General features: G+C 37.1%; 1 protein-coding gene across 2 annotated transcripts in view; it reads right to left on the bottom strand.

The window, feature by feature from the left end:
* Rfx7 (regulatory factor X7) overlaps positions 1–14,006 on the bottom strand; it is a 98,227-nt gene that overhangs the window by 15,821 nt on the left and 68,400 nt on the right. The window lies entirely within an intron of this gene.

The raw sequence follows: 14,006 nt of genomic DNA, 5'->3' as shown, positions 1-14,006 counted from the left end.
TTGAAGAAAAAGAATTTCATTCTTACCCATTGTAAAGTTCTGAATAGTGATTCTGTTTAAAGTATAATTTATGGAGCATATATAGGGTACACTCAGTCATGGGTTTGAAATGAGGTCTATATTATAAGCCGTGGGTCATGCCAGGCCAAAGGAAGATGCTGGTTAGTTTACATCTCATTTTCCTGCTTTAAATGCAGGATTCTTCAAGCAAGATTTGGTGTCAATTAACACCTAACTCATATAGTTAGGTAGTTTTTAGGCAACATATAAAAACTAAAGAACAAAAAATGTTCTGTTTATAGAATAACTCTAACATCACCCTTTTTTGTTGTTTGTTTTTGTTTTTCAAGATAGGGCTCTCTCTGTGTAGCCCTGTCTGTCCTCGGACTCAAAGAGATCAGCCTGCCTCTGCCTCCCAAGTGCGGGCATTAAAGGAGTGTGGCCACCACTGTCCAGCTAACATCATTCTTAAAATGAGATTATTTGGTCTTTTTCTTTTGTTCTTTATTTAAAATTATGTTTTAAAGACTGAAAGCACAATTATCATTTAATATGACTGAAAAAGTCACTCAAATACATGGAATTCAGTCTTTAGTACCTTTTCATGTCATTTACAATTTAATTACATAGTGCAAAAGTAATATTATCTAATCTACAAAAATATTCTAAAACACAGTAGAGAAGATGAGTGCAGACAGTCAAGAGAATAACTGACCAGATCTTACATCATTGAATTCTTTATAAAAAGTATTACTTCACTTTTCTCAAATCCTTGAGGTAAATTTTTTATTAGAAAATTTATAGATAGGAATTTGTACAAAGAGGTTTGGTCTAATTTAATCTAATTTACGTATCTTATGGATTAGATACTTACACTGCCAATTAATAGCTGTAAGTACCCTGGATACTTGGGATGCAACCAAAATTCTATCAATTTTTTTTCTAATATTTATACAGAATAATTTATTAAGGTGGTTATTTTTCTAATTATTTTCTAACAATTTTTTAACCAAGTCCATCCTGTTATTTTAATGAATCTTACCACTCATGTGTTACAGATGACAACAAATTCAAACACAGGGAAGCTAGGCAGCATGGTGGTACATGCCTTTAAACCCAGCACTTAGGAGGCAGAGGAGGCAAGGGAACCTCTGTCACTTCAAAGCCGGCATGGTCTCCAGAGTGAGCTCCAGGCCACCAAGGCTACACAGTTAGACTCTGTCTGGGAAAAAAAAAATGTAGGGAAGTCCCAGAGATATGTTTGGATAATGTTCTCTTTAAAATGTCAATCAAATAATACATCTGTGGTAATTTCAAAGATAAATTTGGTAAAAGAAAACGACTGTTGAAATGCCAATGTTTGAAAGAAACATTACATTGAGTCTGTAGAGAAAATTCAGAAAGTGCCTGATATTACCTATAAATAATTTACTTCTTTCATATTGCTCCCTATTTTGGGGCAGAGCAATGACACACAGCTAAGACATGGCTATGTACACTAGCTCTGGAGTTTGTCACAGACACCCAAGAATGCCAGAGTGCACAGTATAGTGTAGGTGATTGCAGCTGTCCCCAAGTCAATTGGTTCCCAGGCTTGTGCTATAGTGCCTTTTAGGTTAGGCCTTGATGAGGTTAGAACCGTTAGTATCATTAAGTAGAACTAAAATTAAGATCAAACAATTACTCTTGACAATCATTTGATTTATTTGAGATAACTATGTAATGATCAGTATGCCTGAAAGACTGCAGCAGTTTAAAATAGAGTTAAATTATTGTGTATATAAATAATTACCATGTTTGACCTCCTAGAAGGCTGTCTATATCGAACTTGATCTAGCAGAGCTTAGCCAGTATTAAGATCCTTTGAGGAGATGGGATGGGGAGAAGTGGTTAAAAATAATTATAAGCAGCCGGGCGGTGGTGGCGCACGCCTTTAATCCCAGCACTCGGGAGGCAGAGGCAGGCGGATCTCTGTGAGTTCGAGGCCAGCCTGGGCTACCAAGTGAGTTCCAGGAAAGGCGCAAAGCTACACAGAGAAACCCTGTCTCGAAAAACCAAAAAAAAAAAAAAAAAAAAAAAAAAAAATAATTATAAGCAAGTATTTTGCTTTGTGGGTTGCCTAAGACTGCATGCAAACTACAATTGCAGAAACTGTAAACTAACCAGAAAGAGTAAAGAGAAGCTGGGGAATAAGATGGATGTGTTGCGGCGAAAAATTTGAATGGTCCTGAGACTCTTAGAAAATCACATGTATTTGGAGGGTTGTGGACAGCTCAAGAGACTTGAGAAAGCCCTACCTTAGACTAAAGAGAAAGTCTCTCTAAAGCAGAAAGTGAAGGCTAAGGACAGTTAATTCCATGCCTTGTGTGTTGATGCTGAATCCCAGTACACACTCATGGAGACTTCTGGTGAATAAAGACTGGGAGATTTATTGGTTCCAGGTACTTAGTGAAATCTTAATCTTATTAGCTGACTATTAAGCTAGGTAGACTTCAGTAGGCAGACATAGTAACACAGTATAGTTCAAAACAGTCACTTAAGAAATCATCATTCCTTAGCAGGGTGGTGGTGGCACATACCTTTAATTCTAGCGCTTGGGAGGCAGAGGCAGGTGGATTTCTGAGTTTGAGGCCAGCATGGTCTACAGAGTGAGTTCCAAGATGGCCAGGGCTATTAGACAGAGAAATCTTGTCTTGAAACCGCCCCCTCCCAAAGAAAGGGAAGAGAAACAGTTGTAAGAAGCAACAGACACAAGCCTTGGGCAGGGACTCAATCTCATTTCTAGAGTACCATATTATATGTCTAACTTGCAACAAAGAATTATGAGTTATATAATCAAAACCTTTGCCTAAAAAAAAATTGTAATCATTGGAAGCTATGCCTGGGGAGGTCTAGATAGATGCTGGACTTGCTACACAAAGGCGATAAACCAGCTACTTAAAACATACTCAGAGTGAAGGGAAACCAAATTCAACAAACAGGAAATATCAACAGAAAGACAGAAACTGCACATATTAATAAAAGTTATAGTTCTAGAAAATATGTAATAAAATTTTGCTATGATGAAAATAAGTACTCAAAACTTTAGTTTAAAATTGTAATAACTGGTGAGAAAAATTCAATAGGGTCTTAAGAGCAGATCTGCCGGGCGGTGGTGGCACACAGCTTTAATCCCAGCACTCGGGAGGCAGAGGCAGGTGGATCTGTGTGAGTTCGAGGCCAGCCTGGTCTACTGAGCAAGATCCAGGAAAGGCGCAAAGCTACAGTGAAATCCTGTCTCGGAAAAAACAAAACGAAACAAAACAAAACAAACAAACAAAAACCCCAAACAACAACAACAACAAAAAGCAGATCTGAGCAGTCCATAAAAAAAGTCAGCAAATATGAAGATAAGGTCAACTAAGAAGATTATCATCTCTGAAGACCAAAAGGAAAAAAAGAATGAAGACAAAGAAACAGAGTCCTTGAGATGTTTGCATGTCATCCGAGTTCCAAAGAAGAGATAGAGAGAAGAAAGGCAGACTATTTAAAAAACAACAGCAGGGCTGGAGAGATGGCTCAGTGGTTAGGAGAACTGACTGCTCTTCCAGAGAAGCCGGGTTCAATTCCCAGCACCCATGTGGCAGTTCACAACTGTCTGTAATTCCAGTCCCAGTGGACCCAACAACCATGGCAAAACACCAATGCTCATAAAAACAACAACCCTCCCCCCCCAAAAAAAACCCCACAGCAGCTGGGCAGGGTAGTGCATGAGTCAGGCGGATCTTTGTGAGTTTGAGGACAAACTGGTCTATACTGAGTTCAAGGACAGCCAGGATGTTACACAAGAAACCCTGTCTCGAAAAACCAAATACAGCTAAAGATTACCCAAGTTAAAGAAAAAAATTAATTTACATATCTCAGAAGTACAACAAACAAGTACTAAAGCTTGGAGAACCACACATTATGGACAGCTGAAAGTCAAAGCCAAAGGTAGGATTCTGAAGGAAACGAGAAGTGGCTCATTATGTACAAATGCTCATTTCAGTAAGACCTACAGCTTCGTTGTCGTAAGAAAACAGGAGACCAGAGGGCAGTGAGATGACATGTCAACTAAGAAGTCTATTTCTAACAAAACAAGCCATCCTTCAAAGGTGACGGAGAAATGAAGGTATTCCCAGAGGGGTACAAAATTCCAATTCAATACTAGCAGATGTGTTCTACAAGCAATGCTAAAGGCAGTCAGTTGGGCTAAAACTGGCATGAGATAGCAGCTCTGAAAGAAATTCACATGAATAAAGAAAGAATACCAACAAAACAAAACAAAAAACAAACAAAAACCCCAACTAAATATAAAGTACGGAGTAAATGTATTTTCCATGTGTGACTTTTGATATTCGCCTATCTGAACTAAAGGCAACTGCATATAACACCAATTATAAATTTGGCTGATGGCACATTATAGAAAAAATGTACGGGGTAAGGGAAACAGACATACACATGCAAACATATTTATGTATTTTTGTAGGTATAATCCAAACTAGATTCTGAAATAAATTAAGATGATAGTTGTTATATCTTGGGCAACTATTAGAAAACCTGAAATGGGCTCAGAGGTTAACAGCACTGGCTGCTCTTCTATGGGGGTCCTGAGCTCAATTCCCAGCAATGACATAGTGGCTCACAACCATCTATGATGAGATCTGGTGCCCTCTTCTGGTGTGCAGGCATACATGCAGGCCTAACACTGTATACATAATAAATAAATAAATCTTTAAAAAAAAAGAGAAAGAAAACCCAAAATGTAGAAAGTGAAAAAAAGAAAGTAACTTACTAGAAAATAACCATTTATTTAATGGAAAGACATCAATAGGAGAAGAGGAATGAAATGAGGTATAGCACACAGAAAATGACCAGCAAAACCAACAAATGTAATTTATACCTCATCAGCAATTACTGGGTTATCTGCAAGAGCCATCTCTCTAGCCCCAATGTGAGAGTTTTTGAATTACCATTGAAACCACTTGGAACTGGGGTTTTCTTTGTTGGTACTTTTAAATCACTAATTCAGTCTCTGTTACAGATCTCATTTTCTTTCTCAGTTTATTTTGGTAGTTGTGTGTTTCTAGAATTATGATCATTTCTCATAGCTTAATTTGATGGCATAGTAGTAATGTAAAAGATTGCAAAATTCTAATTAAGTCAGGTATTAGTACAACAGGTTTAACATAAACATGATCAAATCAGGTTAACTATAGACACAAAGACACAGCAGTTCAAACATAAAAAAAACTAAAACAAATAACCAGAAAGAGAACAGTATGCTGAGAGTCTCAAAGAGCATCTATGCTATTATCTAAAACCATGGAAATTCACAAATACATGGAAATTAATCAAGAATATTTTAAAATAACCAGTAAGCTAATGAAGAAGTAACAAGAGAAATTACAAAATACTTTAAGAAGTAAATAAAAATTAAAACACAACAAAACATGTGAGATATAGTCAAAGCAGCACTCAGAACACAAAGCTACACATGCCAACACTAGAAAAGCCCAAACTCACTCTTCTACATTAAGCTACATTAAGCTAAAGAGAGAGAGAACGAGAGAGAGAGAGAGAGAGAGAGAGAGAGAGAGAGAGAGAGAGAGAGAGAGAGAGAGAGAGAAAACTAAAAACAAGCAAAAAAAGAAGAAAAAAATATGAGGATTAGGCCGGGTGGTGGTGGTGGTGGTGGTGGTGGTGGTGCACGCCTTTAATCACAGCACTCGGGAGGCAGAGCCAGGTGGATCTCTGAGTTCGAGGCCAGCCTGGACTACCAAGTGAGTTCCAGAAAAGGCGCAAAGCTACACAGAGAAACCCTGTCCAAAAAAAAAAAAAAAAAAAAAAAAGAGGATTGGAGTGGGAAGGAAAGAAATAGTATTAGGGGAAAAAATTAAACCAAAAGTTGATTCTTTGAAAAGATCAATGAAGTTGATAAACTGACCAAGGGTATGGGAGAGAAGAACTAAAAAAAGTGCACTCAAATTACGCAAAATAAGGGATGAAAGAAGAACACTGCTACTGACTTTACTGAAATAAAAATTACTATGAGAGAAAATGACGACAAACTAAATGCCATCAAATTAAGCTATGAGAAATGATCAAAATTCTAGAAACACACAACTACCAAAATGAACTGAGAAAGACAATGAGATCTGTAACTGAGACAAAAAAAGACAAAAAAAGACAAAAAATGGATTCCACATATAGAAGAATGAAATGATCCTTATCTCTCATCCAATACAAAATTCAGTTAAAAATTAATTAAAGACTTCATGTTAAGACCTGAAACTTGGACAATACTAGAGGAAAACATAATAAGCCACCTCAAAGATATAGGCACAGGCAAGGATTTTCTGAATATTGCTCTAATATCACAGGAAATAATCCCAAGAAATGACAAATGGGATCATATCAAATTAGGAAGCCCCCCCTCCCCCAACAAAGGTATTAATCACTAGAAGGAGAAAAGAACTTACAGGATGGAAAAAAAAACTTTGGCAACTAACTATGCATGAGATAGGTGACTAACAACCAGGATGTTAGTGTAAAAATTAAACACCTCAAAACCAAACTGTCCAATCAATAAATGAACTGCTTCTAAAAGAAATATAAAAATGTTTAACATTATAAGCCACTGGGGAAATGCAAATTAAAACTGCTTTCAGATTCTATCTCACCTAAGTCAGAATGGCTGTCACCAGGAAAAGAAGTGACAAAAATGCTGGTGAGGGTAAGGGAAAGAGAAAGAGGAACTCATATTCAGCTGAGGGTGGGAATGTAGCTTATGCAGACACTATGGAAATTAGTTATGGAAACAAACAAACAAACAAAAAAACAAAAAAACCAACAAAACAAAACACCTGAAAACAGTACCAGCAATATGGCTCAGCAGGAAAAGCACCTGCTGGCTTTTCTGTTTTGCTTTTTGTTGCTGTGATAAAAACACTGACAATGGCAACTTGTAGAGAAAGGGTTTATCTGGCTTCCATGGCCTGATCCCAGTCTAACACTGAGGGAAGTCAGGCCAGGAAGTCAAGCAGGAGCAGAGGAGGGAAGCATGGAGGAACCACTCAAGACTGCCGACCCGAGTTCCATCCTCAGGACCCATGAAAAGGTGGAAGGGGTGAGCAGATTGCACAAAGTTATCCTGACCTCCACATGGGTACCCAATCCATCAAACACATGAGTCATAACACATCTTTTAAAAGTTAAAAATGAACATATTAATACCATGCAGCTGTACCATTCTTTTGTATAGACCTGAAGGATTCTAATTTAACATTTCACAGAGATACTTATACATTTGTGTTTATAGGTTCAATATTCATAACAGACAGAAAAAGAACTAGCCACGAATGAATAAGGAAAATGTGGTACATTTACATAGTGGAATTTTATACAATTGTATAGATAAATAAAACAATGCAGGAAAATGGATGCAACTGGAAACCATTATGTTACACAAAATAAGCCAGACTCAGAAAGACACTATGTTTTCTCTTACGTGTAGAACCTAAATGTTTCATATATGATGTATGTGTGCTTGGAGGTCACAAGACTAGAAAAGGAGAAAATTTTTACAGGAGGTGGGAAGTAAGAAAGCTAATAAAATATAAAAGATAGAGACTAACTGGTGGAAGAAGGGAGAGGCCTGGGTTAAGTTAGTAGAAGAAAGGTACAAATGAGAACACAGTATAATGACATATGTGTGAAGATTCCATGATGAAACCCATTACTTTATATAACCTGAAAAACTAATAAAAAGTGAAACAAAATAAGTAAAAGGGCTATTTACTAAAAAACAATACCAAGACTAACCAATTTTTCTACAATTCAAAACTGCTTCTTAAGCTGGAAAGATGGCTCAGCAGTTAAGAGCACTGTCTGCTCTTCCACGAGTCCTGAGTTCAATTCCCAGCAACCACATGGTGACTCACTACCATCTGTAATGAGATCTGGCGCCCTCTTCTGGCCTGCAGGCATACATGCAGGCAGAACACTATATACATAATAAATAAACTAATCTTAAAACAAAACATAACAAAAAAGATGTGTCTTTGCAGGGGACATTAAGAAAATAAACAAAACAAAACAAAACTGCTTCTTTCAGTTACTGTGTGCAATCCCAGACTTTGTGTGGCAGATTGCAAGTTATGGAAATAAACGAACATCCCAAGTTTGGTTTTATTTTGCCTGCCAAATTTAAATATAAACAGATAGCAGCTGGACATGGTGGTAGCTCATATCTGTAATCCTGTAATCCAAGAAGTGAAGGCTGAGGCAGAGACAAGATCAAGAGAGAGCCTCAGTTACATAGTGAGTTAAGGTCAGCTTGGGCTATATTAGATACTTTCTCAATAAAGTAAGTACAGATAACAGAAAGATTATCAGACATAAGAAGAAAATCTCCAACAATGAAATAACAAAAACCAAAGGAAAACAAAAGTGATAACAATAAAATAATACACAGAAATAATACAGGAAATGAAAAATATACAAACAAAAAATTCTACTTCTTCCAGTTGGGCAACATTTATCCAAATTACAAATGCACAAGTCTTTAGATGTTTCATATATTAGGATTTATTCTGAGATACTGATGTGTTAAGTGTTCACTCATAATGCCATTATTGTATGTACAACTAGAAGGTTAAAACAACCTAGAAGAATGTAAACTGGCATCTAAACATGATTTACATGATAAATAGCAGCCATTAAGGACAGTTATTAAAGATAAAAATTTATGTTGTTATATAATTATCTCAGGTTTTATGTCTAGCTAAAGAAATGCAAAGTACAAAAATCACATTATGTTTCTGTGACAGTTGATGTCCACTGTCAGCTCAAGGGATTAAAGTCATCTAGGGGACCAGTGAGGTACTTCTTTGAGTATGCTTATTTCCAGATAGATTCACTGCTGAGTCTACAAATGCTTCAAGCAAGCTCTTTAAACTCTTCTGTAAAGCAGGAGGGAAGGAACACTACCTAACCTAATGTATGAAACCAGCATTCATTACCTTGATACCAAAATGAATATTAAAAACAAAAACAAAAACAAAAAACCCCAAAACCATAGGCTAATCTTCCTGGTCAATACAGGTGCAAAAATTTCAAAGAAATTCAGGTAAACCAAATTTAAGAACATAAACAGAAGATCAAATACCCTGACCAAGGCAGTTTCATTCCAAGGATGTAAATTTGGTTTAACACATATAAGTTAATAAATGTAATGCAAAATATAAATTGATATAAGGACAGAAATGGTATGACAGTTCAATAGATCCAGAAAAAGCTTTTGATCAGGTTAAATGTCTCTGTGACTTCAAGATAAAAGTCCCAAAGAAGCTGGGAATAGAAGAAAAATATTTCAACATAATAAAGATTATACAATAAACCAATAGAAAACATTTTACAATATGAGTGAAAACTAAAAACATTTTTTCTAAAATCAGGAACAAGACAAGAGTGTCAGTTCTCTCCAATCTATTCACACCCCGCCCCCAATCCCCTGCCCCAGGGTTTCTCTACAGCTCTGGTTGTCCTGAACTTCCTTTGTAGACCAGGCTGCCTTCAAACTCACAGAGATCCACGGCTTCCAGAGTGCTAGGATTAAAGGTGTGTGCCACCACCACTCAGCTTCAAAACAGCTCTTGATTGAAGGTAAGACCCTCTAGCTGAAGATACCATATACTTTGGTCATGGGAATTGGAGAAATCAAGCTGGTAATGATCTGGAAGCCTCCTTCCTGATTGCTAGCTTTCATGGTGTTGAAAGGTGTTAAGCAGAATGCGGGAGTAAAGTTCTCAACAGTCCCACCCAGCTGAAAATCTTACAAACCACAATAACAACAGGCCCTGCATTAGTGAATTAGTGGCACTAATATCTTGAAGGTAATCAACTCTGTTTGACTGTACTTATGGCCAGTTCAACAGGAAGAAACTCTTATTTGCTACTGTAAACTTAGCCAAGAACCTGTGGCTGGAGGTCACAGATTCTAGAAGAGAACCTACTACTACCATTTTGCCAGACTGACCTAGTATTCAACTGCCTTCTAAATACTTATACCCACAGAGAAGTGCGGCTCTCACCCCTCATCAAGGAAGCTTGTTTGCAGCAGACAGAGGTTTTTTTTGTTTTTGTTTTTTGCTTTCCAGAAAGACTTATTTAGTTATTATGTAGTGTTCTTCTGTCTGCATGTTTCCTTGCACACCAGAAGAGGGCATCAAATCTCATTATAGATGGTCATGAGCCGCCATGTGGTTAAACTCAGGACCTCTGGAAGATCAGCCAGTGCTGTTAACCTCTGAGTCATCGCTCCAGCCCCAGACAGAGATTATTACAAAGAATCATAACTGGTCAAAATGTAGTGAGAAAGTGACTATGGAGTACCCAATCCCAAATAGGATATCTATACCACCCGAGACCCAAAGCTCAGGAATGACCCCAGAAGGTGTGGGAAAACTGTAAGAGCCTGAAGACTGGGAGGATGCTTTGAAAGCCTCTTCTCGTCGTGACAGGGAAGGTGCATCCATGAACTTTCCACAGCTACAGCTGCCTGCAGACCACATTAGCCAGCATTCTAGCATAGACGGGGGCAGAGTTCAGAAGGCCTCTCCCCTAGCTGAGGAGCTAAAGGTAGCAGATGGCTGCAGAGGGAGAGAAAGCAAGTCCTCTTCAGGGGTGAGCCTACTGGTTGGTTGTACATGTTCCACTGGTCAACATTATACCCATGAGTATATGAGTTGCACTAACTGGATTCAGAAGAGAACGTGAATTTGAGAGGGAGATGTGGGATGGATGGAACAGCAGTAGGAAGGTGGGGGAAGGGAAAGGATATGGACAAAATGTATGAAATTCTCAAACAAACAAAACTCACCCCTACCCAATTCTTGACATCTCAGCTAGAGCAATAAGACAAGTAACAAACAGGAGACAAATAGGAAAGGATTATTCTTATGTGGCAATGTCATGATTCTGCATTTAAAATGTAGACCCTAAAAAAATCTTGAATCTGATTAATACTTTCAGCAAAGTATTAGAATATAAAGCCAACACACAAAAAAAGTTACTTTTCCATATACTGGTAATGAACTTGCTAAAAAAAAAAAAACTAGGAAAAACATACTATTTATAACAATTTAACACCTACCCATCCCATATTCAACAAGATACTTAGGAATAAATCTAATCAAGGACATAGAAGACCTCTACATGAAAACTAAGACACTGAATAAAGAATCTGAAGAAGTAACATGGTGGAAACAGCTCTCTCTCATAAACATGGTTTTGCAGAACATTGTAAAAATGGCTACATTAACAAAAATGATTTACAGATTCAATGTAATTCTCATCAAATTTCCAATGACATTCTTCACAGAACTCAACTAATTTGCAAATTAATGGTTCAAGATTGAAAGTGTTACTAGTCTTCCTTAACAATGTAAAATTTTAATCTCTTTTATTTAAAAAAAAAACTTTGATATTCTTGATTTCAAAGAAAAATTCACTATCATATATAATAGTAACATATTATTTTTAGGAAAATATTACTACTTTCATGCATTTTCACAAATAGAGGTGATATCTCTGTTGGTGATATGAGTTGTTGAATAGTGCAAGGCCAACACTTTAGGAATACATGAATGTCATAGGTCTCTTCTTAGTCTACTATGAAAACTTCATTTTTGGAGCTGGAAAGACGGCTCAGAGGTTTAGAGCACTGGCTGCTCTTCTAGAGATGATGAGTTAGTTCAATTCCTACCACCCACATGACAACTCAAAACTGTATATAAGGCATCTGAGGCCCTCTTTAGGTGTGCAGGTGCACATGAAGACAAAGCACCCATATTCATAAAATATATAAGTAAATAAGTCTTAAAAATCATTTGTCAAATTTTTCTTTTAGGAAACTAGCAAGACATCTTTGGATAATTTCAACATTTCCTACTACAGATGAGTTTATAATTTTACAGCATTCATCTTCAATTTTTTCATTTTATAGATGTGCTAAATGATAAAAGAATAGTTAAACACTTGCCCAGGTAATAGAAGCTTGTTGACAACATCTATTTTCTTGACCTTCAACTCAGGGTCATATCATACAACTGTTCTTTTACTGAATTCAGATTTACTTCTTAGAAGTTTCAGAATGTTTTCTCTATTTTAATTATCCTACTTGCACTGGATCTATGCTTACTCTAAATATACATCTTTTCTCCTCTGTCTTTTCTTGCTTCTTATGTAGTTCAGGCTAACTTTCTACTTACAATCCTCCTGGATCAGCCGGACGTTGGTGGCGCATGCCTTTAATCCCAGCACTCGGGAGGCAGAGAGCCAGGCAGATCTCTGTGAGTTCAAGGCCAGCCTGGACTACCAAGTGAGTTTCAGGAAAGGCGCAAAGCTACACAGAGAAACCTTGTCTCGAAAAACCAAAAAAAAAGAAGAAAAAAAAAAAAAGAACAATCCTCCTGGATCAGTCTGAGATCATAGGTACACAGCATCACCACACTAAACCACTATATACATATATGTATATATATCCTGAGTGAGGACAGAGCTAGTGCCAGTCTCCTCAAATACTCAGGGTCCAGCACACAGTAGAAACTCACTAGACAGTTTCAGAGAGTAGGAATGAACAACTTTCAGTTTCAACTTTTCTTTTTTTGGTTTATCGAGACAGGGTTTCTCTGTGTAGCTTTGCACCTTTCCTGGATCTCACTCTGTAGACCAGGCTGGCCTCGAACTCACAGAGATCCACCTGGCTCTGCCTCCCGAGTGCTGGGATTAAATGCACGCACCACCAACGCCTGGCTCAACTTTTCTTAAGACAAAACACTAAAGCTCTTAGTTCAGATTTGTTCTCTTGCTCATTTCAAGTACGCATTGTTTTTTCTATAACCCTACTATGTTCCCTTTCGTGAGCTGTTAAGAATTATGAGTAAAGCTAGAAAGTTTTCTTTTGATACTAACAATCTTTTCAATAATTGTAGCTTCTCTGCATTACTTTAGACTAATTAACAACAGCATTTGATAATTTTCTTCCAAATTCTATATTACAATAAATTAATTCTTGTTAGTTTGATGTTTCAATAACCACAAAATTTTGTCTTTATTTATTCTACCAGAATGAATTCTTCCTTTCAAATAAATTATAAACATACTAAGCAAGACTGAATTTCACACTTATTGGTCATGATCTGTCTTAGAAACCCTCTAACCTATACACTTCTGTTTCCTATATTATTTACATATCAAAGTTATTTGTGTGTCAGTGTTTTTTTTTTTTTTTTTTAAGTCACTGATTTCTCTTATCCTTGAATAAATAACTCACAACATTCTTTGGTTGGCATGGAGGATTAAATAGTTTTAGATTCATACAAAGTGACTTTTAAAAAAATCCAAGTATAAAGACATATTTTAGTTTTTTTTTTTTTTTTTTTTAAAGATTTATTTATTTATTATATATACAGCATGTATGACTGCAGGCCAGAAGAGGGCATCAGATCTTGTTACAGATGGTTGTGAGCCACCATGTGGTTGCTGGGAATTGAAGTCAGGACCTCTGGAAGAGCAGTCAGTGCTCTTAACCTCTGAGCCATCTCTCCAGCCCCTAGTTTTTTGTTATACACTCATTTTTCTTTTATTTTCCCCCTTTTTTCCTTTTTGTTTTTTTGAGACAGAGTTTCTCTGTGTAGTTTTGGCGCCTGCCCTGGATCTCACTCTGTAGCCCAGGCTGGCCTTGAACTCACAGAGATCTGCCTGGCTCTGCCTCCTGAGTGCTGGGATTAAAGGCGTGCGCCACTGCCACCTGGCCATGCACTGATTTCTTTATTGTCATCCACTGTTCCTCTAGTCCCTCCCACTATTCTTGCCATTCTAGAAATTCTGTAAGAATCTTTTTAATTCAGTGTCCCTATGGCATCATCTTACCTTCAAAACCCTAGACAAACCCCTCATTTAATAATCTTGCTCTGTATTCATTC

This window comes from Peromyscus maniculatus, chromosome 7 (genome assembly GCF_049852395.1).
Source record: "Peromyscus maniculatus bairdii isolate BWxNUB_F1_BW_parent chromosome 7, HU_Pman_BW_mat_3.1, whole genome shotgun sequence".
In the NCBI taxonomy this organism is placed as follows: domain Eukaryota; kingdom Metazoa; phylum Chordata; class Mammalia; order Rodentia; family Cricetidae; genus Peromyscus; species Peromyscus maniculatus.
This window is presented reverse-complemented; position numbering and strand designations above follow the sequence as displayed.